This window comes from Solanum pennellii, chromosome 10, assembly GCF_001406875.1.
Source record: "Solanum pennellii chromosome 10, SPENNV200".
Taxonomy (NCBI): domain Eukaryota; kingdom Viridiplantae; phylum Streptophyta; class Magnoliopsida; order Solanales; family Solanaceae; genus Solanum; species Solanum pennellii.
The window spans coordinates 74,305,261-74,331,167 of record NC_028646.1 but is presented as its reverse complement, the minus strand read 5'-3'; positions in this window follow the sequence as shown (position 1 = coordinate 74,331,167).

Sequence of the window (25,907 nt, the reverse complement as noted above, 5' to 3'; positions counted from 1 at the left end):
CACTAAAAATGTTATTACTACCGACAAATTTATATCGTCGCTAATTATTTTACTTCAATCAGTGACGAAATCAATTGTCTCTAAAGTTATATATACGTAGTTGAACAAAATCTAATTTCGTCACTGATGATTATATTTTATACTCCTTCCGTCTAGTATTGTTTGTCATGGTTTCTATTTTTAGAGTGAAACTATAAAAATTTTGACTAACATTTTAAGATGCATTTTTTCATCATATTTATATTCAAAAATTTGTAATTTATAGTACTTTTCATATAGTTTTAAAACATCTAATTTTTTTGTTTAAAATATCGAATTAATGTGATCTAATTTATCTTTGAAAATTAGTCAAATTTACTTTTGATAAGCGCAGCATGACAAACATTTTCGGATGAAGGGAGTATACAAAAAATTATTTTGTTCTTAAATGTATATATGATAAATTTATCATTATAAAAATGGTTTTTTTATATATATGTTTGAAATAAACTGTGTATCTTTAAAAAATATGTTTAAATATATTCAGTTGAATTTTGTCATTTTATTTATTTATTTTTATAAGTTTTTAAAATTATTCAGTACAATAATAAATTTATTTAAAATTAAACTTTTGATTTTATTAAAAAAATGAATAATTGGTTCAAGTTGAACATCGATATCAATAACTATAGTACTTCATCATAATATATTTGAAATCCTCGTTAGTTCATTTCTTTTATTTGTGTTTTTATTTTTAGTTTATTTCAATTTTTACACTGATGGAAAAAAGAAAATTAATGAGATATATTGCACCTTTGCAAAGTCTAAGTTTGTAAGTCGATGTTATCTCTGTATAGTTACTCTACGTACATATGTGCAATTACTATTAGATATGTACATATTTATATACAAAAGCAAATAGATTGACTTGGAGCCTGTTTGGCTCAGCTTAAAAGCTGGTCAAACTGACTTAAAAGCTGGTTTTTGACTTATTTAGCTGTTTGGCAATACTCAAAATAACTTATTTTAAGTTAAAAAAACTTATTTTAAGCCAAAAGTTAAAAGCTGGGGTAGGGGTGCTTTTTTTTTTCCAGCTTATAAGCTGTTTTAAGTTGATCACATTTTTACCTTTTTGCCCTTAATATTTTTATACAATCTCCAAATTACCCACATAACCCTAACATCTCTTTCTTCTATTTTTCCCTTTTCACGTGTGGATGATAGACAATTACTATTACTAATGAATGAAAATAAAATAAATCTTAAATCTTTCAAGTTATCTATTCAAATTATATATTATTAAAATATAAATAAGTTGCACATATAACTTAAATAAAAATTTATATTCTCTTATAAATAATTTGTGATAATAAAAAAATATGTGAATGATAGACAATTATTATTACCTATGGATGAAACTAAAATAAAATCTTAAATCGTTCTTTAATCTATTCAAATTATATATCTTTAAAATCTAATAAGTTTATATTCCTCTTATAAATAATTTGTGATGAGAAAGAAATATGTGAATGATAGCAAAATATAATTATTTATGGCTGTAAATATAAATTAATTAACTTTTATTATGTTAACAGCTTTTAAGGGTATTTCAGATATTTTGATTTAAAAAGCTGTTTATCAGCACTTATTTGTCAAACACATCAACAACTTTTTTTTTTAACTTCAGCACTTTTATCCAAACGCATTACTGCTTATTTTAAAAATAAGTTTCAGCACTTTCAAAAGTACTTTTTAAAGCTGCTTTTATTAAGCCCATCCAAACGGGCCCTTAATCTATGTAGTTTACCAATCACAAATAAATAGACATGCACAAAACTTAGCACAAAGACTTGACAATTTTTTTTTATCGTGCTTAGCAATGAAAGTGTATCAAATAAAAAAAAAATGCTAAACAAATAAATATTAGTCATCTAGTGGTAGAACTGTGCCCACTCACAATACCTATAACCTGGATTGTATTTTTCAAATGATGCATTTTATAATTGCGTAACTTAAGAAAATTGATGTATTGAACTTTTTCATTTTTACAAAATCGATCAAATTCATTGGTTTTAATATTTTCACTTGTCAATTAACAAATGGACTCTGTCTACTTCTTATGAAGCACTTGTATTATTCTTTTTGTAAGTCGTCACTCGTAATTACGAACAATTGCAGAAAAAAATAATTGTTTTTAAATATGAATTTTTTTTGTAGCTAATAGTTTAATTAGTCACTCCAAATTTTAGGTCGTCGCTATTTAACACCTTACATATTTTGTGATAATTTTTTTGTTGTCACTAAATCATAGATTGATTAGAGACAATTAAATATTTGTCACCAATTATTTATATTATTAGTGACGAAATAAATGTTGTAATTAAATATAAATTTTCATAGCTAAAATTTATAATATTTAACTACGAACTCTAATTTGTTGATATTGTAACAACATATTTTTTTAGATGAAATTCTTGTGTCAAAATTTAATAAATTATAAAACAAAAAATATTTTTTCATGAATTAGATACATTATTAGTGACGGAATAATTTGTCACTGATAACTTTAAATTCGTGACGAACATTACTTAACAAATGACGTCAATTTAATTTTTTGGTGAAAAACTTTAGCGGACAAAACTTTGCTACGGATTTTTATGTTTCGTCACTAAAAGAATGTGTCTCATATATTTAAGCATGAAAAGTAAATTTTGTCACTATAAGCGAATAATTAGTGACGAATTTGATGTTGTAGTTTGTCATAAATTACATACACTATTAATGACGAAATAATGTGTCACCGACAACTTTAAATTCGTGACTAATACTACTTAACAAAATGACGCCAAATAAATTTTTGGTGTGAAACTTTAGTGGACAAAACTTTGCTACGGATTTTTATGTTTCGTCACTAAAAGTATGTGTCTCATATATTTAAGCACGAAAAGTAAATTTTGTCAATAAAAGAGAATAATTAGTGACGAATTTGATGTCATAGTTTGTTTTACATTACATTCACTATTAGTGACGAAATAATGCATCGCAGATAACTTTAAATTCGTGACTAACAATACTTAACAAAATGACGCCAAATAATTTTTTGGTGGGAAACTTTAGTGGGCAAACGAATTCTTATGTTTCGTCACTAAAAGTATGTATCTCATACATTTAAGTACGAAAAGAAAATTTTTGTCACTAAAAGCGAATGATTAGTGACGAAATTTGATGTCGTAACTAATAATTTCATAGTTATATATCATATTTATTGTAGTGAGGAGTGAGAGCTCCTAGGGAGGATTATATAGCTTAGTAGATTTCTTTCTCTTATATAACAGGAAACGTCTTCTCAAGTGAAAAGACTTATATTACTAATTAATGGACTAAAATCACTATTCAAAACTTGATGTTAAAAAGAATCTGATACATGTTAGGACAGAAGGATATGCATAGTAGATACAAATCATTATTAAGGACTAACACGTAATCATATTATAACAAAAGAGATATTTAATTGACTCATAAAAGTTTTTTACTTATTTAATTAATGTTAATAACATGCTTACCGTTATAATTTCCTATATTCTTACTAACTTAATATACGTCTTTTACTTTCATAGATTAACCAATATATTCGATTTGTTAAACACTTCATGATATAATATTTAGCACTAGGCCTGTGCAAAAATCGAGTCAAACCATTAACTCGAACCAATTTTCGATTTATTGGGCTAACGGATCGGAATATTGGATAATTGGTTCGGGGCTCAGTTTAGTATTTTTTTATTGAGTTAACGGTTCCCTGGTCGAGTTGGGAAGGAAAAATATCGGGTACCCGATACCCCGATAAGACCCGCTATTTTTTCCCTAATTTCTAATTTCACAATTCTAGTTATTAGGACTTAGGGTAGAAACTCTTCAGTTCCAAACTCCTCTCATTTAAGGACTTCTCATTTCTCCAAATTCCAAAAAATGGCGAGGCGAGGCGACGACTACGAACTACTCTAGTCACTCAGGCGAGGCAAGGCAATGAATACTCCAGTCACTCAGGCGAGGACGCAACTCGCAAGGTAACGACTAACGATTATACCTCAAGCCTGCAATATTTTTATTCGTTCCATTAATTATTATGTATGTCTATTTTTGTGATTCAACCAAAGGAACAACATATTGGCTTGTTAGTCGAGCTTCAGTTACTCTGAAGAAGTGCATATTCGATGCATATTTTTGGTGTATCTTCTGATAGTGTATCTTCTCTATGCTATACCAGTTTGTTATCTAGTCCGATTGAGATATGAATTCACTGCATTTGTGTACTATACTCTGGTCTAATTGATGATTTTCGCAATGATGGAGTTTATTTTCAGCAACCTTTTCTGCATTGGTGATAAAATTTCATTTGTTGGTACATTAAAACAAATTCACCGCTATAATCTTGCTTGTTTGAATTTTTCTTGTTATACATGTGTTGAGCTCTAGTTTTATAGTTTTAGGTGTTGTGATTCATTTCCACCAGAAAATTTATAGCTGGCTAACTCTTGCTTTTGTTTCCTCTTTATGGCATCATTGGATGAGATCATTGAACTCTTTTCTTTCCTCCTTCGCATTTTGACATGACCCCTGAAAATCTAAAATTCTTTTAACAAGTCAGACCACCTTGAGAACTCGAAGAACAGGTTCCCAAAAGTTGGCAGACGTCCGGAAGGCATGAAACAGGGCTGATATATGAGCTCTATACACTGATATACAACTTGTGTATGCCAAAACGAAAATTGGGTTTAAAAAAAGGATAAATTACCTATATGCACATCTTTAATTTCCATAATTTCTATTGTTCCCTACCATTTTAAAATATTTCTAAAATTCCTTATTTTTTTCCAATTCTCAAGTCAACAAGATACATAAATATCACAGCCTTAACACACAATTTTCTTCCTTTTTCACTCCTTAAATCTCTTTCTAATTTCATTTCATAATCTTATCAGTTACAATTTTCATATCAATTTGATTTACAAAAGGATTCTCGCTCCACTAAATCAAATTTAAACTACTCAATAGTTGTCTTCTTCAATTTTATTTTTTTCTTCTATATTTTCTGATATAGTGTGTCACCTCCATGGTCGTCTTCTTCAATTTTACTTTTTTTCTTCTTATTTATTGAAACATACGAATTAAGATCCTTATTTTAGTATTATAATTGCTCAATTAGTCGAAGAAGGATGCATCTAGGACTTCTAAATAGATTGTGAAAATAACGTTCAAAAAGATGGAAAAAATTGATCTATTGGTGGCTTTAGTAAGGACTTTGGATCGAAATCCATGAATGATGTCTATGTTATTAGCTAAAAAAAACATACAAGGGTAAATGTAGAAAAAAAATGGATGTACATTTATCTTCTTAAGAGAACGTTGAGAAGGAGAAGTCGAAATAGATCAAATTTTTGATTTCTTCTTCATCTTTTTCTGATATATATGGGTTCAGATTTTTAATGTATCATGTTGTTTTTGTTTCTTAAATTAATATATAATACCTTCATTTCAACATTATGATACATTACAATTTCATCATGTACAATGTAGCCTGTTTAAATACTAAATTATTTTATGATTATAGTTTGTGATACATTGATTGTTTTTTAATGTATCTAGTTAACTTTGTTTCTCAAATTAATGTATAATGTCTTTGTTTCAACACTTCGATACATTACAATTTTATCATGCACAACATACGTGTTCAAATATTAGTTTTGATATATAAACTTAATTAGTTTTCACACTTGATACAAAATTTCTACCAAATGTATCATGTATCTAGGTGTTTCTATGTATCTTCTATCGTGTTCAAATTTAGAAGGATATGTATCCGTACACAATACATGATACATTAAAGTGTCACACAATTATGTATCAGATTCATAAATGGTGATACGTAAATGTTATTATCAAAAGTCTATTTAGTTTGAGGCGGTATGTGAAGATCTTAAAGATCATGTACACAATATTTTGTCATTTAAACAGTTCTAATATCAAATATATTTTTATCAAACACAACTGTACAAATTGTGTGTTAGATATACAATTTTATAGAATATAATTTTACATCTATTAAATCATATAACTGATACATGATACTCTATATTGTATCAGATACACAACATTTTTACTGTTTACTATTTTTCCTTTTGCTTTCATCCTTATCTGGTCCTCTTGGTCCTTAATAGACTGTAGAAACTCCAGTACTTTATCAAGCTGATTTTCTGTCAAGCTTTTCTCTTGATCATCAGATTGGGCATCTGCAATATCATTGCTGGTGCCACTTTTCATTGAAGTATCTGATTTATCAAATTCTGAGAGGTTTTGTAGTAAATTCCTCTTAACATCTTCAAGATATTCATTGATCATTTCATCTTTATCTCCTTCTTGAATAGAGATTCTTCTGGCAATACGCTTGATAGAATTTTCAGCTCAGAGCTTCTTTTGTAATATGTCCTTGTATTCTATAATCTTTGCTTGTATTTGATCTACAAGCTCTTGTCCATGAGGTTGACCAGTTTTTGGGTCTTGTCTTGTCAGCTTATCCCAAAAGTTGTGCTAATAAGTCTGATAAAGACAAGGGATTTTTTCCTCCGGGGTATACCCTATCTCTGGGATCCATTTATGAATCCATGGTTAGAAAATTCGATAAAAAAGTACATTTGGTCAATTTTTTCTATATTACAGATATGATCTGATAAATATAAATTGGTTAGAAAAGGGGAGACTTTTACCTAGTCTTTGTAAAGATTTAAATAATTATTTGGTAAAATCTTTACCGAAGGTCCATGGTAATTCCACCAATTGATGAACCTATTTGGGACAGTTTGTTCAAACACTTTTGCACAAATTTTTATAAACCAAGTGTGCTTATGTTTGTCATTGTTATAATAAAATATTTTATGGAAGGCTTGAATATAATCCCAATAGGTCAAGTTCATATTGATTTTGTTGACATAAACTTGCCTTTCTTGCATAGTGGATATTCCCCATTCTTCTACAGATATAATCTGTTTAATAATAAATTTAGAGAAGTTATAAACTTCTTTTTCCTGTTCTGAAGTAAAGTGCTGGAATTCCGCACAACCTGTATGAACTAGAATAGCCTCGTAATATGATCGAGTCTTTTAAGATTCTCCGGGGAAATATAACCCCTTTATTAGATACCTTTGGAATATCTTCCAAGGTTCATTACTTCTCTGAATATCAGAGTTTTTCAAAAGAAATATGATTTCTTTGGCAGTTGCTTTTTCAGAGCATTTTTGCATATCGCCCTCTTTTGCTAAAGAATCATAGGTATCACCTTGCTCTTTTATTTGCAGATATGCTTGTAATTGCTCATATAACGGACTATTTGTTGGAATATCCTTTAAATTGATAGTTGAAGATCATGATGATGCCTCATCAATTTTTGAATTAACCAGTCTCTTATTTCCCAATATTATTGGAAATGATGAGTCGTATGACGACCTTTGAGAAGACTGAGAGGTTGATCTTCCTCTTCCTCAATTTCTACCCCCTCTGCCACGTGCTTGTGACCAAGGAGGAGGATCATTTCCTCACATGCTGTAATAATAAACCTATTAGTGATAATAGAAAAAATCATCAAAGTCCAGGTAATAAGGACTAATGACTTCTTCATAATCATATACAGAGAAGTAGAAGTCATCTTGTATTATTGACAGTATTAGTTTGTCAAGAAATTAATTCCTGAATATCTTTTTCTAAAGGGAGTACCTTTAGAATAGTAATTAGAGATCTATCATCAAAGAAAAATGCAAAATAAGACATACTAAAAAAAATTTGTTTTAGGGGGTTAGATATTCCCTGGATAAGAAGTCTGGGAGGGAATTATCAATTCCTTTTTTATATTGAATTTCGAAATCAAAAGGGTCTAGTTGGGCCTGCCACCTAGCAAATATCAACTTTGAAGCATCGTGTTTGAAATCTTTATCAAACATGTATTTAACAGATTGGGCATCTGTTCTAATAAAAAAATTTTGATTATAAAGATCATATTAAAATTTCAAGACGCGTTTAACGATACAAAGCATTTCATGTGCTATAGTCGCATATTTGTGTTGGGCTTCAGTCCATTTACCTGAATGAAAACGAATAAGATATTCATGTTTATCATGAGGGTTAACTTGTTTAAGAATTCCTCCATAACCAATATTTGAAGCATGAATTTCAATAATTTTGGTCCATACTGGGTGAGCAAGAGTTAAACAAGGTAAGGTTTTAATCCTTTGTTTAATGCTTCTGACAAGCGTTGTAAGATTCTCATTCCAAGGGCATTTATTACCCTTTTTTAATCTATTTGTCAAAGGTGCAAGATCTTTTGAAATGTTTTTATTAAAAGGGGAAATGTAATTTAAACTACCCAAAAATCTTTGTAACATAGTCCTGTCTGTTATAATATCAGGAAACTTTGACACAAAATCAATAGATCTCTGAATAGGAGTAATTTTTCCTTGACAAATTTGATGTCCTAGAAATCGAACATCAGTTTGAAATAAACTCATTTTTTATTTAGAGATAACTAAACCATTATGAATAACAATTTTCTTGAAGATCTCAAGGTGCTTAATATGAGATTCAAGAGTTTTTGAATAAACTAAAATATCATCATTATAAACAATTATAAAATCCATATATGGATTAAAATATCATTCATAATCTTCTGAAATTCAGACGGCGCGTTTTTCAAACCGAATGGCATAACATTCCATTCATATTGGCTAAAAGGAACATTGAAAGCAATTCGATAAGTATGTTCCTTAAAAATCTGAATTTTTCAATATCGTGACTTTAAATCAAATTTTGAAAATATATTAGCATAATATAACCTTGATAAAAGATCTTTTTTATTTGGAATAGGATATCTAATCCATTTTAAATTTTTGTTTAAAGGTTTATAGTTTATAAATAACCTGGGAACACCTCTTTCTTGTTCTGCAGCTTTATTTACATAAAAAGCAGTACAAGACCAAGGAGATTTTGAAGGCTTTATTAATCCTTTCTGTAATAAATTATCAATTTTTTTTTTACAAAAATCCACTAATTCAGCATTCATTTGGCAGGGGCGAGATTTAGTGGGAATATCATTTCAGAAAAATTATCTTCATATGGCAGAGTAACAATATGCTTTTTCCTGTCCCAAAAAGCACTTGGATGGTCCGCACAAATGTCAGCTGCCATTTTCCCAGAAATTAATTTAATTTTTTCTTGTATTTTAGCTGATTGAATAGATTCTGAAATATTCATGCTATATATTTCCATTTGTAAAGAATCAATATGTTTCTGTTTTAAATGGATTAAAGAGTTAATATCTCTAGTGATTGGTTCAGTTATAAATTCAAAATTAATGGTATGACCATTATAATTCGCTGAAAAACCTTTTGCATTTAAATTTGAAAAAGGATAGATAGAATTTATAAAAGGAGTTCCGAGAACTATCGGAGGATGTAATTGATTTTTAACTAAAAAGAAAAAATGAGGAATACAGACTTTACTCTGACAAATACAAGTATTAGACAACCTATACTTTATGTCTAAAGCGTGATTAGATGCGGATTTAACAATATGAGTTGTTTTTTCAAAAAACCTTGAAGGAATTAATCCTTCCTGAATGCAGTTAACATCTACACCACTATCAATCATAGCAATACTAGTTACTTTAAAATCATTATTAACTAGAATAGTACAATTAATATACCAACGATGCGCAGTAACAATCTGCACCATTCCAAGAAAACTATTAGGTTTAGAACTAAGAGATTCATCTATCTTTTCGTCTACAACTGACTTACCTTTGTCAGTAAGATGAGTCGAAGAAATATCTTTTTCATTTTCTAACTGCGAAATTCTATGATTATTAATCATTTGATTTTGTTTTAAAGATTTAATCTCTTTTTGTAAGTTTTCAACTTCATGTTTCAAATCATCAAGAGAAGTATCTCTGGTTTTGACAATGTCTTGCCCTTTCTTTTCAAGACGAGAAAAGACTTCCTGCAAAGAATAAGGGCTAGGGTTATAATTTAAAGTTTCACTCTTCTTTGGTTTTTCAAAAGATTTGAAGAAGAGGTTTAAGAAGAAGTCATTTCCAAAATTTTATTTCTAAGATTTTCATCAGAAACATCTTTTAAAAGTTCAATGACATTATCAGAAGATATCATATGAAAATTAAAGTCTGCAAATTGAGACTGTAATTTATCTAAATTTGATTCTTCTATTTGAGACTGTATTTTATAAAATTCATCTTGTCCGCTGACACAAGTATCACCTGTACAATTGACACCCTTATTAGTAGCATCAGATTTATCATTATCACTATTAGAAGAGGTAGATATACCTCTTAACCTTGAGTTATTAAATAAATGGACTATCCCTAAAGTGGATACAAAACTTATTTATGATTATGGTTGGTTTGATAAACTTTCTTCAAAACAATTGATGAAAACAACTGAGCAGTCTTTGGCTCTTAATTCTGATGAACAAGTTATTCGTTTATTAAATAAACAAGACATTGATTTATATAAAACTAAATATAATTGAATGCATATAGGAATGGTTCAAATTGCTTTTAAATCTTTAACTCTTAAAGGGTTACCTGAAACATTTTTAGTTGCTTTAAGAGATGCTAGAAATTTGAATTTTAGACAATCTTTGATGGGTTCAATTGAATCTACGGTAGCATATGGCCCTGTATATTTTAATACTCGGCCCAATCTCCAACTATCTTTGTCTGATGCTAATATTCTTGATGCATTAACATTAAATGTTAAGACTCATGGTTATAATTATGCTCCTGGATCTGAACTTATATGTTTATCTTACAGAATATATTATAAGTTATTATCTACATTAAATCCTAAATGTAAATTATTTGATAAATCTAATGAAACTATCTTGGTTGAAACTAATTTTGTAAAATCTAAAATCACCACTAGAAGACCCATTAAATGGGAAGAAATTAATTTTCCAGAATAAATGGATTTTAAACTCGGCTGTTTCTCAAAGGCGGGTAGCTGATGAAGCTACTAGTAGTGAATATTCTCATATTACTCAAAATCCTGATGGAAAAAATTGTATTGAGTTTAATGAGAAACTTCCTGTTTATAATAGGAGATCGTTTTCTGGTTATAGAGCTTTGCCGGATATACAACATATTTCCCCTATTAATCCAGATATTCCTACTTACGGATCAGCTAGAAGTAGACCTTTATCTTTGCACACTTTAAGTGATACTATGAGTGACAAAATAGTGGAAAGGGTAAGAATTGACCCTAACACTAATATTGTGCAGGCAGCAGAGAGGTTGTCAGAATTAGAACCAACTCTATCTGAGATGAACTTTGACGTTAATAAGATGTCAGATCTAAACAGTGTGTAAATTATGATGAGTCACCAAATTGATTTTAGTCCAGGTTCCCTGGAAAGAAGACATATTCAAAATAAATTTCAAAATAAAAAATGGAACAAGTTTAGAACATGGTTTTTTGAGACTTATAGCCGAGATGATTTAAATAATATATCGCAAGATTTTTATGAAACTAGTGCTTTACATAATAAAATTATTTATTTTGTCCCCTGGTTTATAACAACTTATTTACCGTTATACATCAAAGCTATAGAAAGAACTTTTAAAGAGAGTGATGGTTCTATTAATAAGGTCATCTATCCTCCCCAATCTCCGTTCATATTACCTAATAATACTGGGTTGTCTTTTTCAGCTTTTCAAAAATTTATCCAAACTGATGTTGCCCAGATTACTATTAATGAAATTAATAATTTAATTGCTCAAAATAATTATTTGAGTTTATATGTTAAAGTCTTAGGAGAACATATTAGTTCTCTAGACAAAAAATTAGATGAATTAACTATTTTGATAAAAGAATTTCAAAGGAGTCCTCAAGAAAATATTGCTTCTACTTCTAAAACTCCTTTAAATGTTGTACCAACGCATATCTAGCGTCCCATTGATACTACTGATTTTAAAGTAAAAACTTTCAGTGATTTAGAAAGTCTTATTGATAAAAAACTTTCTGGTTTAAGTACTAAACCCATTGATTTTACAAATGAGATTTTCGATATTAATAAAATTGAAGGACAATTTTCTGAAAATAATAATTTACAAACTTCTGAGATTAATTCTAGAAGGTTTAAATCTGGTTATTGTAATCAACAAAAGATTGTTGGTAAAGGTGGCTATGCTACTATCCCTTCTATGATGACTTATTACTCTCCTCGTCCAACTCTCCAAGATGTCTTAATAGAGGAAAGAGATTGGAATCAAACCAACACGTCATACAGTGGAAATGAGGTTTATGAATGGAATCTGGATGCTTTGACAGATCGACAATGATAATCAAAATAATCATCAAAGTCCAGGTAATAAGGACTAATGACTTCTTCATAATCATGTACAGAAAAGTAGAAGTCATCTTGTATTATTGACAATATTAGTTTGTCAAGAATCAATTCTTGAATATCTTTTTCCAAAGGGAGTACCTTTAGAATAGTAATTAGAGATCTATCATCAAAGAAAAATGCAAAATAAGGCATACTAAAAATTTTTGTCTAGGAGGTTAGATATTCCCTGGATAAGAAGTCTGGGAGGGAATTATCAATTCCTTTTTTATATTGAATTTCGAAATCAAAATGGGCTAGTTGGGCCTGCCACCTAGCAAATATCAACTTTGAAGCATCGTGTTTGAAATCTTTATCAAACATGTATTTAACAGATTGGGCATCTGTTCTAATAAAAAAAATTTGATTATAAAGATCATCTTGAAATTTCAAGACGCATTTAACAATACAAAGCATTTCATGTGCTATAGTCGCATATTTGCGCTGGGCTTCAGTCCATTTACCTGAATGAAAACGAATAAGATATTCATGTTTATCATGAGGGTTAACTTGTTTAAGAATTCCTCCATAACCAATATTTGAAGCATCAGTTTCAATAATTTTGGTCCATACTGGGTTAGCAAGAGTTAAACAAGGTAAGGTTTTATATTTTTTGTTTAATGCTTCTGACAAGCGTAGTAAGATTATCATTCCAAGGGCATTTATTACCCTTTTTTAATCTATGTGTCAAAGGTGCAAGATCTTTTGAAAGATTTTTATAAAAAGGGAAAATGTAATTTAAACTTCCCAAAAATCTTTGTAACATAGTCCTGTCTGTTATAATATCAGGAAGTTTTGACGCAAAATCAATAGATCTCTAAATAGGAGTAATTTTTCCTTGACAAATTTGATGTCCTAGAAATCAAACATCAGTTTGAAATAAACTCAATTTTTATTTAGAGATAACTAAAACATTATGAATAACAATTTTCTTGAAGATCTCAAGGTGCTTAATATGAGATTCAAGAGTTTTTGAATAAACTAAAATATGATCATTATAAACAATTATAAAATCCATATATGGATTAAAAATATCATTCATAATCTTCTGAAATTCAGACGGCGCGTTTTTCAAACCGAATGGCATGATTAGATACGGATTTAACAATATAAGTTGTTTTTTCAAACTGAAATTCAGACGGCGCGTTATGTCTAAAGCATGATTAGATGCGGATTTAACAATATGAGTTGTTTTTTCAAAAAACCTTGAAGGAATTAATCTTTCCTGAATGCAACTAACATCTGCACCACTATCAATCATAGCAATACTAGTTACTTTAAAATCATTATTAACTAGAATGGTACAATTAATATACCAACGATGCGCAGTAACAATCTGCATCATTCCAAGAAAACTATTAGGTTTAGACCTAAGAGATTCATCTATCTTTTCGTCTACAACTGACTTACCTTTGTCAGTAATATGAGTCGAAAAAATATCTTTTTCATTTTCTAACTGCGAAATTCTATGATTATTAATCATTTTATTTTGTTTTAAAGATTTAATATCTTTTTTTAAGTTTTCAACTTCATGTTTCAAATCATCAAGAGAAGTATCTCTGGTTTTGACAATATCTTGCCCTTTCTTTTCAAGACGAGAAAAGACTTCCTGCAAAGAGTAAGGGATAGGGTTATAATTTAAAGTTTCACTCTTCTTTGTTTTTTCAAAAGATTTTGAAGAAGAGGTTTGAGAAGAAGCCATTTCCAAAATTTTATTTCTAAGATTTTCATCAGAAACATCTTTTAAAATTTCAATGACATTATCAGAAGATATCATATGAAAACTAAAGTCTGCAAATTGAGATTGTAATTTATCTAAATTTGATTCTTCTATTTAAGACTGTATTTTATAAAATTCATCTTGTCTGTAGACACAAGTATCACCTGTACAATTTACAGACTTATTAGTAGCATCAAATTTATCATATCACTATTAGAAGAATCTGAACTATAACGAGAAGAACCTGAATCTGATTCGTACAATAACTCATAATTTTTTTCTTCTGTTGAATCATCTAATTCCAAAGCTTTAAGCTTTTCTGCCTTGCAGTTCGTAGCAAGATGACCAAATTTTTCACATTTGTAACATTTGATATTCTTTAAATCTCTTTTAGAGAAATTTCTGGCAAATCTTGTTGCCTTCCTAGAAGCTTTCTTAGCTTCATTCTTTTCCTTATATCGTTTTGAACGATGACGCTTTTTGTATCTTCTTTTTTGATCTTCTTCGGAAAATATCTTTTGATTTGGATTAGAAGGTCCTTCAATCCCAAATTGAGCACAAAAGTCTCCCAATTGAGATCTTTCTGACATTTGATTTCTCTTAATTTGTTAAGCTAGCTTAAGCTCATTACACAGATTTAATCCTTCCTGAGTACAAGTCCCTATTAATTTTCCATAAGTTAAAGTATCATAAGGAATCTCTGTATGATCCCCCATTAGAGTTTTCTTGACTCTGTCCACAAATAAAGGACGAAGGTCATCTATAAATCTGGCTTTCAAATAACTTATTTTACTTTCTGGTAAATCCATGACCCTGCTTAGGAAGGTGTCTTTATACCATCTGAATTCTCCTAAGTTTCTACACTTAAGACCATTTAGCAGAGTTCTAATAGTTTCATTCTGGTTGGAAAATCTTCCATTAAAATGTTCTAAAATTGTGAGGACTAGGGTATAAACTGCATCCTCAGTCTTTTGACTAGTTATTTTTTCTGTTGGTTTTCCATCTTCACCATTGACTATTTCCCTTTTTATCTCTTCTTTATATGCATTTGTAATGGCATACCTTTCTTCGGGAGATAGAAAATTGTCCCACCAACCTCGAAGTTGACCTGTAAATCCTGCAATAATCATCTTACAGGTAGCATGGTCAGAATTATTATTAGTATGCCTGCAAATAGACGAATACATCAGCATCCGATGTACCATGATGGAAACTTGTCGATCTGTCAAAGCATCCAGATTCCATTCATAAACCTCATTTCCACTGTATGACGTGTTGGTTTGATTCCAATCTCTTTCCTCTATTAAGACATCTTGGAGAGTTGGACGAGGAGAGTAATAAGTCATCATAGAAGGGATAGTAGCATAGCCACCTTTACCAACAATCTTTTGTTGATTACAATAACCAGATTTAAACCTTCTAGAATTAATCTCAGAAGTTTGTAAATTATTATTTTCAGAAAATTGTCCTTCAATTTTATTAATATCGAAAATCTCATTTGTAAAATCAATGGGTTTAGTACTTAAACCAGAAAGTTTTTTATCAATAAGACTTTCTAAATCACTGAAAGTTTTTACTTTAAAATCAGTAGTATCAATGGGACGCTAGATATGCGTTGGTACAACATTTAAAGGAGTTTTAGAAGTAGAAGCAATATTTTCTTGAGGACTCCTTTGAAATTCTTTTATCAAAATAGTTAATTCATCTAATTTTTTGTCTAGAGAACTAATATGTTCTCCTAAGACTTTAACATATAAACTCAAATAATTATTTTGAGCAATTAAATTATTAATTTCATTAATAGTAATCTGGGCAACATCAGTTTGGATAAATTTTTGAAAAGCTGAAAAAGACAACCCAGTATTATTAGGTAATATGAACGGAGATTGGGGAGGATAGATGACCTTATTAATAGAACCATCACTCTCTTTAAAAGTTCTTTCTATAGCTTTGATGTATAACGGTAAATAAGTTGTTATAAACCAGGGGACAAAATAAATAATTTTATTATGTAAAGCACTAGTTTCATAAAAATCTTGCGATATATTATTTAAATCATCTCGGCTATAAGTCTCAAAAAACCATGTTCTAAACTTGTTCCATTTTTTATTTTGAAATTTATTTTGAATATGTCTTCTTTCCAGGGAACCTGGACTAAAATCAATTTGGTGACTCATCATAATTTACACACTGTTTAGATCTGACATCTTATTAACGTCAAAGTTCATCTCAGATAGAGTTGGTTCTAATTCTGACAACCTCTCTGCTGCCTGCACAATATTAGTGTTAGGGTCAATTCTTACCCTTTCCACTATTTTGTCACTCATAGTATCACTTAAAGTGTGCAAAGATAAAGGTCTACTTCTAGCTGATCCGTAAGTAGGAATATCTGGATTAATAGGGGAAATATGTTGTATATCCGGCAAAGCTCTATAACCAGAAAACGATCTCCTATTATAAACAGGAAGTTTCTCATTAAACTCAATACAATTTTTTCCATCAGGATTTTGAGTAATATGAGAATATTCACTACTAGTAGCTTCATCAGCTACCCGCCTTTGAGAAACAGCCGAGTTTAAAATCCATTTATTCTGGAAAATTAATTTCTTCCCATTTAATGGGTCTTCTAGTGGTGATTTTAGATTTTACAAAATTAGTTTCAACCAAGATAGTTTCATTAGATTTATCAAATAATTTACATTTAGGATTTAATGTAGATAATAACTTATAATATATTCTGTAAGATAAACATATAAGTTCAGATCCAGGAGCATAATTATAACCATGAGTCTTAACATTTAATGTTAATGCATCAAGAATATTAGCATCAGACAAAGATAGTTGGAGATTGGGCCGAGTATTAAAATATACAGGGCCATATGCTACCGTAGATTCAATTGAACCCATCAAAGATTGTCTAAAATTCAAATTTCTAGCATCTCTTAAAGCAACTAAAAATGTTTCAGGTAACCCTTTAAGAGTTAAAGATTTAAAAGCAATTTGAACCATTCCTATATGCATTCAATTATATTTAGTTTTATATAAATCAATGTCTTGTTTATTTAATAAACGAATAACTTGTTCATCAGAATTAAGAGCCAAAGACTGCTCAGTTGTTTTCATCAATTGTTTTGAAGAAAGTTTATCAAACCAACCATAATCATAAATAAGTTTTGTATCCACTTTAGGGATAGTCCATTTATTTAATAACTCAAGGTTAAGAGGTATATCTACCTCTTCTAATAGTGATAATGATAAATCTGATGCTACTAATAAGGGTGTCAATTGTACAGGTGATACTTGTGTCAGCGGACAAGATGAATTTTATAAAATACAGTCTCAAATAGAAGAATCAAATTTAGATAAATTACAGTCTCAATTTGCAGACTTTAATTTTCATATGATATCTTCTGATAATGTCATTGAACTTTTAAAAGATGTTTCTGATGAAAATCTTAGAAATAAAATTTTGGAAATGACTTCTTCTTAAACCTCTTCTTCAAATCTTTTGAAAAACCAAAGAAGAGTGAAACTTTAAATTATAACCCTAGCCCTTATTCTTTGCAGGAAGTCTTTTCTCGTCTTGAAAAGAAAGGGCAAGACATTGTCAAAACCAGAGATACTTCTCTTGATGATTTGAAACATGAAGTTGAAAACTTACAAAAAGAGATTAAATCTTTAAAACAAAATCAAATGATTAATAATCATAGAATTTCGCAGTTAGAAAATGAAAAAGATATTTCTTCGACTCATCTTACTGACAAAGGTAAGTCAGTTGTAGACGAAAAGATAGATGAATCTCTTAGTTCTAAACCTAATAGTTTTCTTGGAATGGTGCAGATTGTTACTGCGCATCGTTGGTATATTAATTGTACTATTCTAGTTAATAATGATTTTAAAGTAACTAGTATTGCTATGATTGATAGTGGTGTAGATGTTAACTGCATTCAGGAAGGATTAATTCCTTCAAGGTTTTTTGAAAAAACAACTCATATTGTTAAATCCGCATCTAATCACGCTTTAGACATAAAGTATAGGTTGTCTAATACTTGTATTTGTCAGAGTAAAGTCTGTATTCCTCATTTTTTCTTTTTAGTTAAAAATCAATTACATCCTCCGATAGTTCTCGGAACTCCTTTTATAAATTCTATCTATCCTTTTTCAAATTTAAATGCAAAAGGTTTTTCAGCGAATTATAATGGTCATACCATTAATTTTGAATTTATAACTGAACCAATCACTAGAGATATTAACTCTTTAATCCATTTAAAACAGAAACATATTGATTCTTTACAAATGGAAATATATAGCATGAATATTTCAGAATCTATTCAATCAGCTAAAATACAAGAAAAAATTAAATTAATTTCTGGGAAAATGGCAGCTGACATTTGTGCGGACCATCCAAGTGCTTTTTGGGACAGGAAAAAGCATATTGTTACTCTGCCATATGAAGATAATTTTTCTGAAATGATATTCCCACTAAATCTCGCCCCTGCCAAATGAATGCTGAATTAGTGGATTTTTGTAAAAAAGAAATTGATAATTTATTACAGAAAGGATTAATAAAGCCTTCAAAATCTCCTTGGTCTTGTACTGCTTTTTATGTAAATAAAGCTGCAGAACAAGAAAGAGGTGTTCCCAGGTTATTTATAAACTATAAACCTTTAAACAAAAATTTAAAATGGATTAGATATCCTATTCCAAATAAAAAAGATCTTTTATCAAGGTTATATTATGCTAATATATTTTCAAAATTTGATTTAAAGTCACGATATTGAAAAATTCAGATTTTTAAGGAACATACTTATCGAATTGCTTTCAATGTTCCTTTTAGCCAATATGAATGGAATGTTATGCCATTCGGTTTGAAAAACGCGCCGTCTGAATTTCAGAAGATTATGAATGATATTTTAATCCATATATGGATTTTATAATTGTTTATAATGATGATATTTTAGTTTATTCAAAAACTCTTGAATCTCATATTAAGCACCTTGAGATCTTCAAGAAAATTGTTATTCATAATGGTTTAGTTATCTCTAAATAAAAAATGAGTTTATTTCAAACTGATGTTCGATTTCTAGGACATCAAATTTGTCAAGGAAAAATTACTCCTATTCAGAGATCTATTGATTTTGTGTCAAAGTTTCCTGATATTATAACAGACAGGACTATGTTACAAAGATTTTTGGGTAGTTTAAATTACATTTCCCCTTTTAATAAAAACATTTCAAAAGATCTTGCACCTTTGACAAATAGATTAAAAAAGGGTAATAAATGCCCTTGGAATGAGAATCTTACAACGCTTGTCAGAAGCATTAAACAAAGGATTAAAACCTTACCTTGTTTAACTCTTGCTCACCCAGTATGGACCAAAATTATTGAAATTCATGCTTCAAATATTGGTTATGGAGGAATTCTTAAACAAGTTAACCCTCATGATAAACATGAATATCTTATTCGTTTTCATTCAGGTAAATGGACTGAAGCCCAACACAAATATGCGACTATAGCACATGAAATGCTTTGTATCGTTAAACGCGTCTTGAAATTTTAATATGATCTTTATAATCAAAATTTTTTTATTAGAACAGATGCCCAATCTGTTAAATACATGTTTGATAAAGATTTCAAACACGATGCTTCAAAGTTGATATTTGCTAGGTGGCAGGCCCAACTAGACCCTTTTGATTTCGAAATTCAATATAAAAAAGGAATTGATAATTCCCTCCCAGACTTCTTATCCAGGGAATATCTAACCCCCTAAAACAAATTTTTTTTAGTATGTCTTATTTTGCATTTTTCTTTGATGATAGATCTCTAATTACTATTCTAAAGGTACTCCCTTTAGAAAAAGATATTCAGGAATTAATTTCTTGACAAACTAATACTGTCAATAATACAAGATGACTTCTACTTCTCTGTATATGATTATGAAGAAGTCATTAGTCCTTATTACCTGGACTTTGATGATTTTTTCTATTATCACTAATAGGTTTATTATTACAGCATGTGAGGAAATGATCCTCCTCCTTGGTCACAAGCACGTGGCAGAGGGGGTAGAAATTGAGGAAGAGGAAGATCAACCTCTCAGTCTTCTCAAAGGTCGTCATACGACTCATCATTTCCAATAATATTGGGAAATAAGAGACTGGTTAATTCAAAAATTGATGAGGCATCATCATGATCTTCAACTATCAATTTAAAGGATATTCCAACAAATAGTCCATTATATGAGCAATTACAAGCATATTTGCAAACAAAAGAGCAAGGTGATACCTATGCTTCTTTAGCAAAAGAGGGCGATATGCAAAAATGCTCTGAAAAAGCAACTGCCAAAGAAATCATATTTCTTTTGAAAAACTCTGATATTCAGAGAAGTAATGAACCTTGGAAGATATTCCAAAGGTATCTAATAAAGGGGTTATATTTCCCCGGAGAATCTTAAAAGACTCGATCATATTACGAGGCTATTCTAGTTCATACAGGTTGTGCGGAATTCCAGCACTTTACTTCAGAACAGGAAAAAGAAGTTTATAACTTCTCTAAATTTATTATTAAACAGATTATATCTGTAGAAGAATGGGGAATATCCACTATGCAAGAAAGGCAAGTTTATGTCAACAAAATCAATATGAACTAGACCTATTGGGATTATATTCAAGCCTTCCATAAAATATTTTATTATAACAATGACAAACATAAGCACACTTGGTTTATAAAAAATTGTGCAAAAGTGTTTGAACAAACTGTCCCAAATTGGTTCATCAATTGGTGGAATTACCATGGACCTTCGGTAACGATTTTACCAGATAATTATTTAAATCTTTACAAAGAATGGGTAAAAGTCTCCCCTTTTCTAACCAATTTATATTTATCAGATCATATCTGTAATATAGAAAAAATCGATCAAATATACTTTTTTATCGAATTTTCTATACCATGGATTCATAAATGGATCCCAGAGATAGGGTATACCTCGGAGGAAAAAATCCCTTGTCTTTATCGGACTTATTACCACAACTTTTGGGATAATCTCACAAGCCAAGACCCAAAAACTGGTCAACCTCATGGCCAAGTGCTTGTAGATCAAATACAAGCAAAGATTATAGAATACAGAGACATACCCCAAAAGAAGCTCTCAGCTGAAAATTCTATCAAGCATATTGCTAGAAGAATCTCTATTCAAGAAGGAGATAAAGATGAAATGATCAATGAATATCTTGAAGATGTTNTCGAAGATGTTAAGAGGAATTCACTACAAAACCTCTCAGAATTTGATAAATCAGATACTTCAATGAAAAGTGGCACCAGCAATGATATTGCAGACACCCAATCTGATGATCAAGAGATAAGCTTGACAGAAAATGAGCTTGATAAAGTACAGGGGTTTCTACAGTCTATTAAGGACCAAGAGGACCAGATAAGGATGAAAGAAAAAGGAAAAAAAGTAAAACAGTAAAAATACTGTGTAAGGGGAACAGATAAGGGACCCACTTAGTTTATAATTTGCCTATATAAGGAGCACTCTCCCTCAGATAAGAGACAGGTGCTCTACCATATAAATTTTAATTTTCTCTCTCTTCTCTTTCTTCTCTCTTCTCTCTTGTAAAATATTCTGTTGCGAAGAAATAATAATTCAAGCTTCGGTGTGATATCTTATGTAATTCAAAACTATTTTTTTATTATTCTATTTCGTTTATTGACGCCGTGATTATGTCCGGCTAAATACCTTTCATATCTATACTAGATGCATGATTTCTGTGTAAGGTTCTGATAATATATCTGGATCTAGTCAAGATATACTAACATATTATGAGTTCTTAAATTCTTATCATAGTCCTTGACTTGGTTCTGAGATGGAGGTACAGTCAGGTCATTAACTCTTGATAATAGCGAGCATGTGGTGTCGTAAGTCTCCGTTAGTTATTAAAGAAGGGGCAATTTAAAACCCATGTTAGAACTGATATTTATCAATAGGCTTATAATCTAGACATGCCCCATGCTTAGGTAAAAGCTTACCATACAGCCAAAGCTAAGGATAAGAGTTTAATAAATTATAATATGTTAATATATTTTGATCGTATATTAAACTAGATCTAGATGGCCGAGAGGACTACCGCCAGCCTTGTAGATCCTGTGATGGTATCAGAGTCAGATATTTGATGAACCTATTGCAGATTTAATGTATGTAAGGCATAGATATGAAAGTTGTTAGATCCATGGATTTTGGAGAATCTAGTATCAAAAGTACTAGATTAGAAGAGGTAGGTATACCTCTTAACCTTGAGTTATTAAATAAATGGACTATCCCTAAAGTGGATACAAAACTTATTTATGATTATGTTTTGTTTGATAAACTTTCTTCAAAACAATTGATGAAAACAACTGAGCAGTATTTGACTCTTAATTCTGATGAACAAGTTATTCGTTTATTACTATTACTATTACTATTACTATTAGTATGACTATGACTATGACTATGACTATGACTATGACTATGACTATGTGATTATGATTATGATTATGATTATGATTATGATTATTATTATTATTATTATTATTATTATGATTATTATTATTATTATTATTATTATTATTATTATTATTATGATTATGATTATTATTATCATTATTATTATTATCATTATCATTATCATTATCATTATCATTATTATCATTATCATTATCATCATTATCATCATTATCATTATTATCATTATTATCATTATTATTATTATTATTATTATTATATTTTTTTTAACCGTTCGATTTTTGGTTTAAGTAGTAAGAAAATGGTAATACAACTCTATATAGATGATGTTAGTAAAAATATTTATAATTGCAAGAATAGAAGTACAACACCAGTTACTATATTAATAACTTATTCTTAGAACGAAATAATTTGAAGTTCTTTCTAAAGAGATCTGCAATAAATTCAGAAGAGACGAAAGTTGTTTGTCTTTGTCAAAATCAAAAGAGAGAAGATAATACTAGTTTGTGTCGAAAAGAGAGAAAGAGAGAAGGTATCGGAGATAATACTGAAATTTAAGAAATAAAATCTTTAAAAATGTTAAGTAATTCAATATAACCTTAAGATTATTAAATCGAAAACCTAATCATAATAAGAAACTCAAAATTTTTTTGTTTTATAAAATCACTTGAACATCGCTAACCTAATAATCAAATTCAATAAAATAATAAATTTGTCAATATTATTTGTCGTTAAACCAATTTTTGCACGCCTCCGATAAAATACACATAAATTTTACTAATTCACAACAATGATAATAAAATAAGTGTAGTCCCATAATTAAGATCTAAGAAAAATAGTACGTATATGAATTTGAAATATTACTTTATGATTAGTAAAGATAAAAAGATTATTTGTGAAAGACCTTTAATTCAAATAAAATATATCAAACTAAATATGAAATGGAAATGCACATGTACAGAAGCTAAGCAATTAAAAATAAACAATTATTTCAAATATGTATTACTAATTAATTCATTTGTTATACTCTCTCCTTATTGTAATCTAAATAAAACTTGTCACATGATCATTAAATGAACAATATCTTGATAATCTAAATACTTTATATACAATATGACATATAACAAATAATTTTTAGTGACATTTATGAAAAGTTTTTTGTAAATTAGATTTAGGTAAAATTATGTTAAGATCACATAAAAGAAAATATTTTTGGAGAATATTGTATTGGTTTTTATGAAAAAAGTTTTTTTTTTCAAATATAAATCATTGAGCCAAATTTTATTTGAATATTGTTACATTAACATTATGCTTTGATATCATCAACGGAATCAGATTGTTGAGTCAAATTTTATAAAACTTTATAATGTGTTTTTTCGTAGAAAATTTACATTTTTTCAATATTCTTACTTCATGAGCTACAATAATATTTTTTCTTGAAAGAAGTTGTCAGAGAAAGTCAATTATAAATTATATAACTAACTAGATCAATGATGGCATGTGCTTATTAGTTGTTATTTAGTTACACCTTTTGTCGCCTCTAAAAGTTTTAAAGTCGGCAATGAAAAACACTATTAGTGACAACGTTGTCGCCGCTAAAAGATATTAATGTCGCCACGAAAAGACATTATTAGCAATAATTTTCTCGCCGCTAAATGATATATATTTCACCGCTATAGCAACAACTTTTCTCCCCGCTAAAAGATATTAATATCGCTACAAAAAGACATTATTAGCAACAACTTTGACACCACTAAAAGGTATATATCTCGCCACGAAAAGACATTATAAGCGGCAATTCTTGTTGCCGCTAAAAGGTATTTTTGTCACCACTTAAAAAACTATTAGCCACTAAAATAAACTTTTAGCGACCACATTCTTAACTTTTAGTGGCGGTTTTAGTCGCCACTAAAAAAAGAGACTTTTAGCGACAACATTCACTTTGAAGTCGCCACTAAAGAGACTTTTAGTGACCACATTTATAACTTTTGGCGAGTTTAGTCGCCCCTAAAAGTAACTTTTAGCGACGACATTCATAAGCTTTAGCGGCGATTTTAGTCGCTCTAAAGACTTTTAGCGACCATATACATAACTATTAGCGGCGGTTGGAGTCGCTACTAAAAGAGACTTTTAATGACCACATTCATCACTTTTAGCGGCGAGTGTAGTCGCCACTAAAAGCAAATTTTAGCGACGACATTCATAAGCTTTAGCGGCGGTTTTCGTCGCCACTAAAAAGACTTTTAGAGACCATATTCATGACTTTTAGCGACGAAATTCATAAGCTTTTAGCGGCGGTCGTGGTCGCCACTTAAGAGACTTTTCGCGACCATATTTGTAACTTTTAGCGGCGAGTTTAGTCGCCACTAAAAGCAACTTTTAGCGACGACATTCATAAGCTTTAGCGGCGGTTTTCGTCGCCACTAAAAAAGAATTTTAGCGACCACATTCATAACTTTTAGCGGCTGTTGGGTCGCCACTAAAAAGACTTTTTAGCGACCATATTCATAACTTTTAGCGGCGTTTGGTGTCGCCACTAAAGAGACTTTTAGCGACCACTTTCATAACTTTTAGCGGCGAGTTAAGTCGCCACGAAAAGGGACTTTTAGGGACGACATTCGTAAGCTTTAGCGGCAGTTTTTGTCGCCACTAAAAGTGACTTTTAGCGACCATATTCATAACCTTTAGTAGCTGTTTTTGTCGCCACTAAAAGCGATTTTAGTACAACTTTATCGCTGCTTAAGGTATTTCAGTCGCCATTAAAAGATATTAAGGACAACTTTTGTCGCCGCTAAAGTTATTATCAATAGCCAACTGAAGTCCTTGTTAGTGGCAACTTTTGTCACCGCTAAAATTTATCGTAGTTGCTACGAAATGTTTATTTAAGTGATAAATTTTATTGCCGCGAAAAAGGTTTATGTAGTTGCCACTAAATGATTTTTAATGTTATTTTTTGTTGCCACTTAAAGTTATTTTTTATCGCCACTAGAAAGTATATATAGCAGCGACAAATTTTGTCATTATAAAAGATAATATTAGTTGCTACTTCCCTACCAAGTAGTGGGATGAGCACTACTTGAGAGGTAAGCATTGGTAGCAACTTTGTTTGCTGCGAAAAGATATATTAGTCGCTATTAAAAGTTAGTATTCGTAGTAAATTTAGCCGTTGCTAAAAAAGTACGTTGTCACCTTGTAAATGCTTAGAATTATTATCAAACTTTAGTCCCGCTAAAAAACATAAATCATTACTAAAATACATTAGAACTTTGA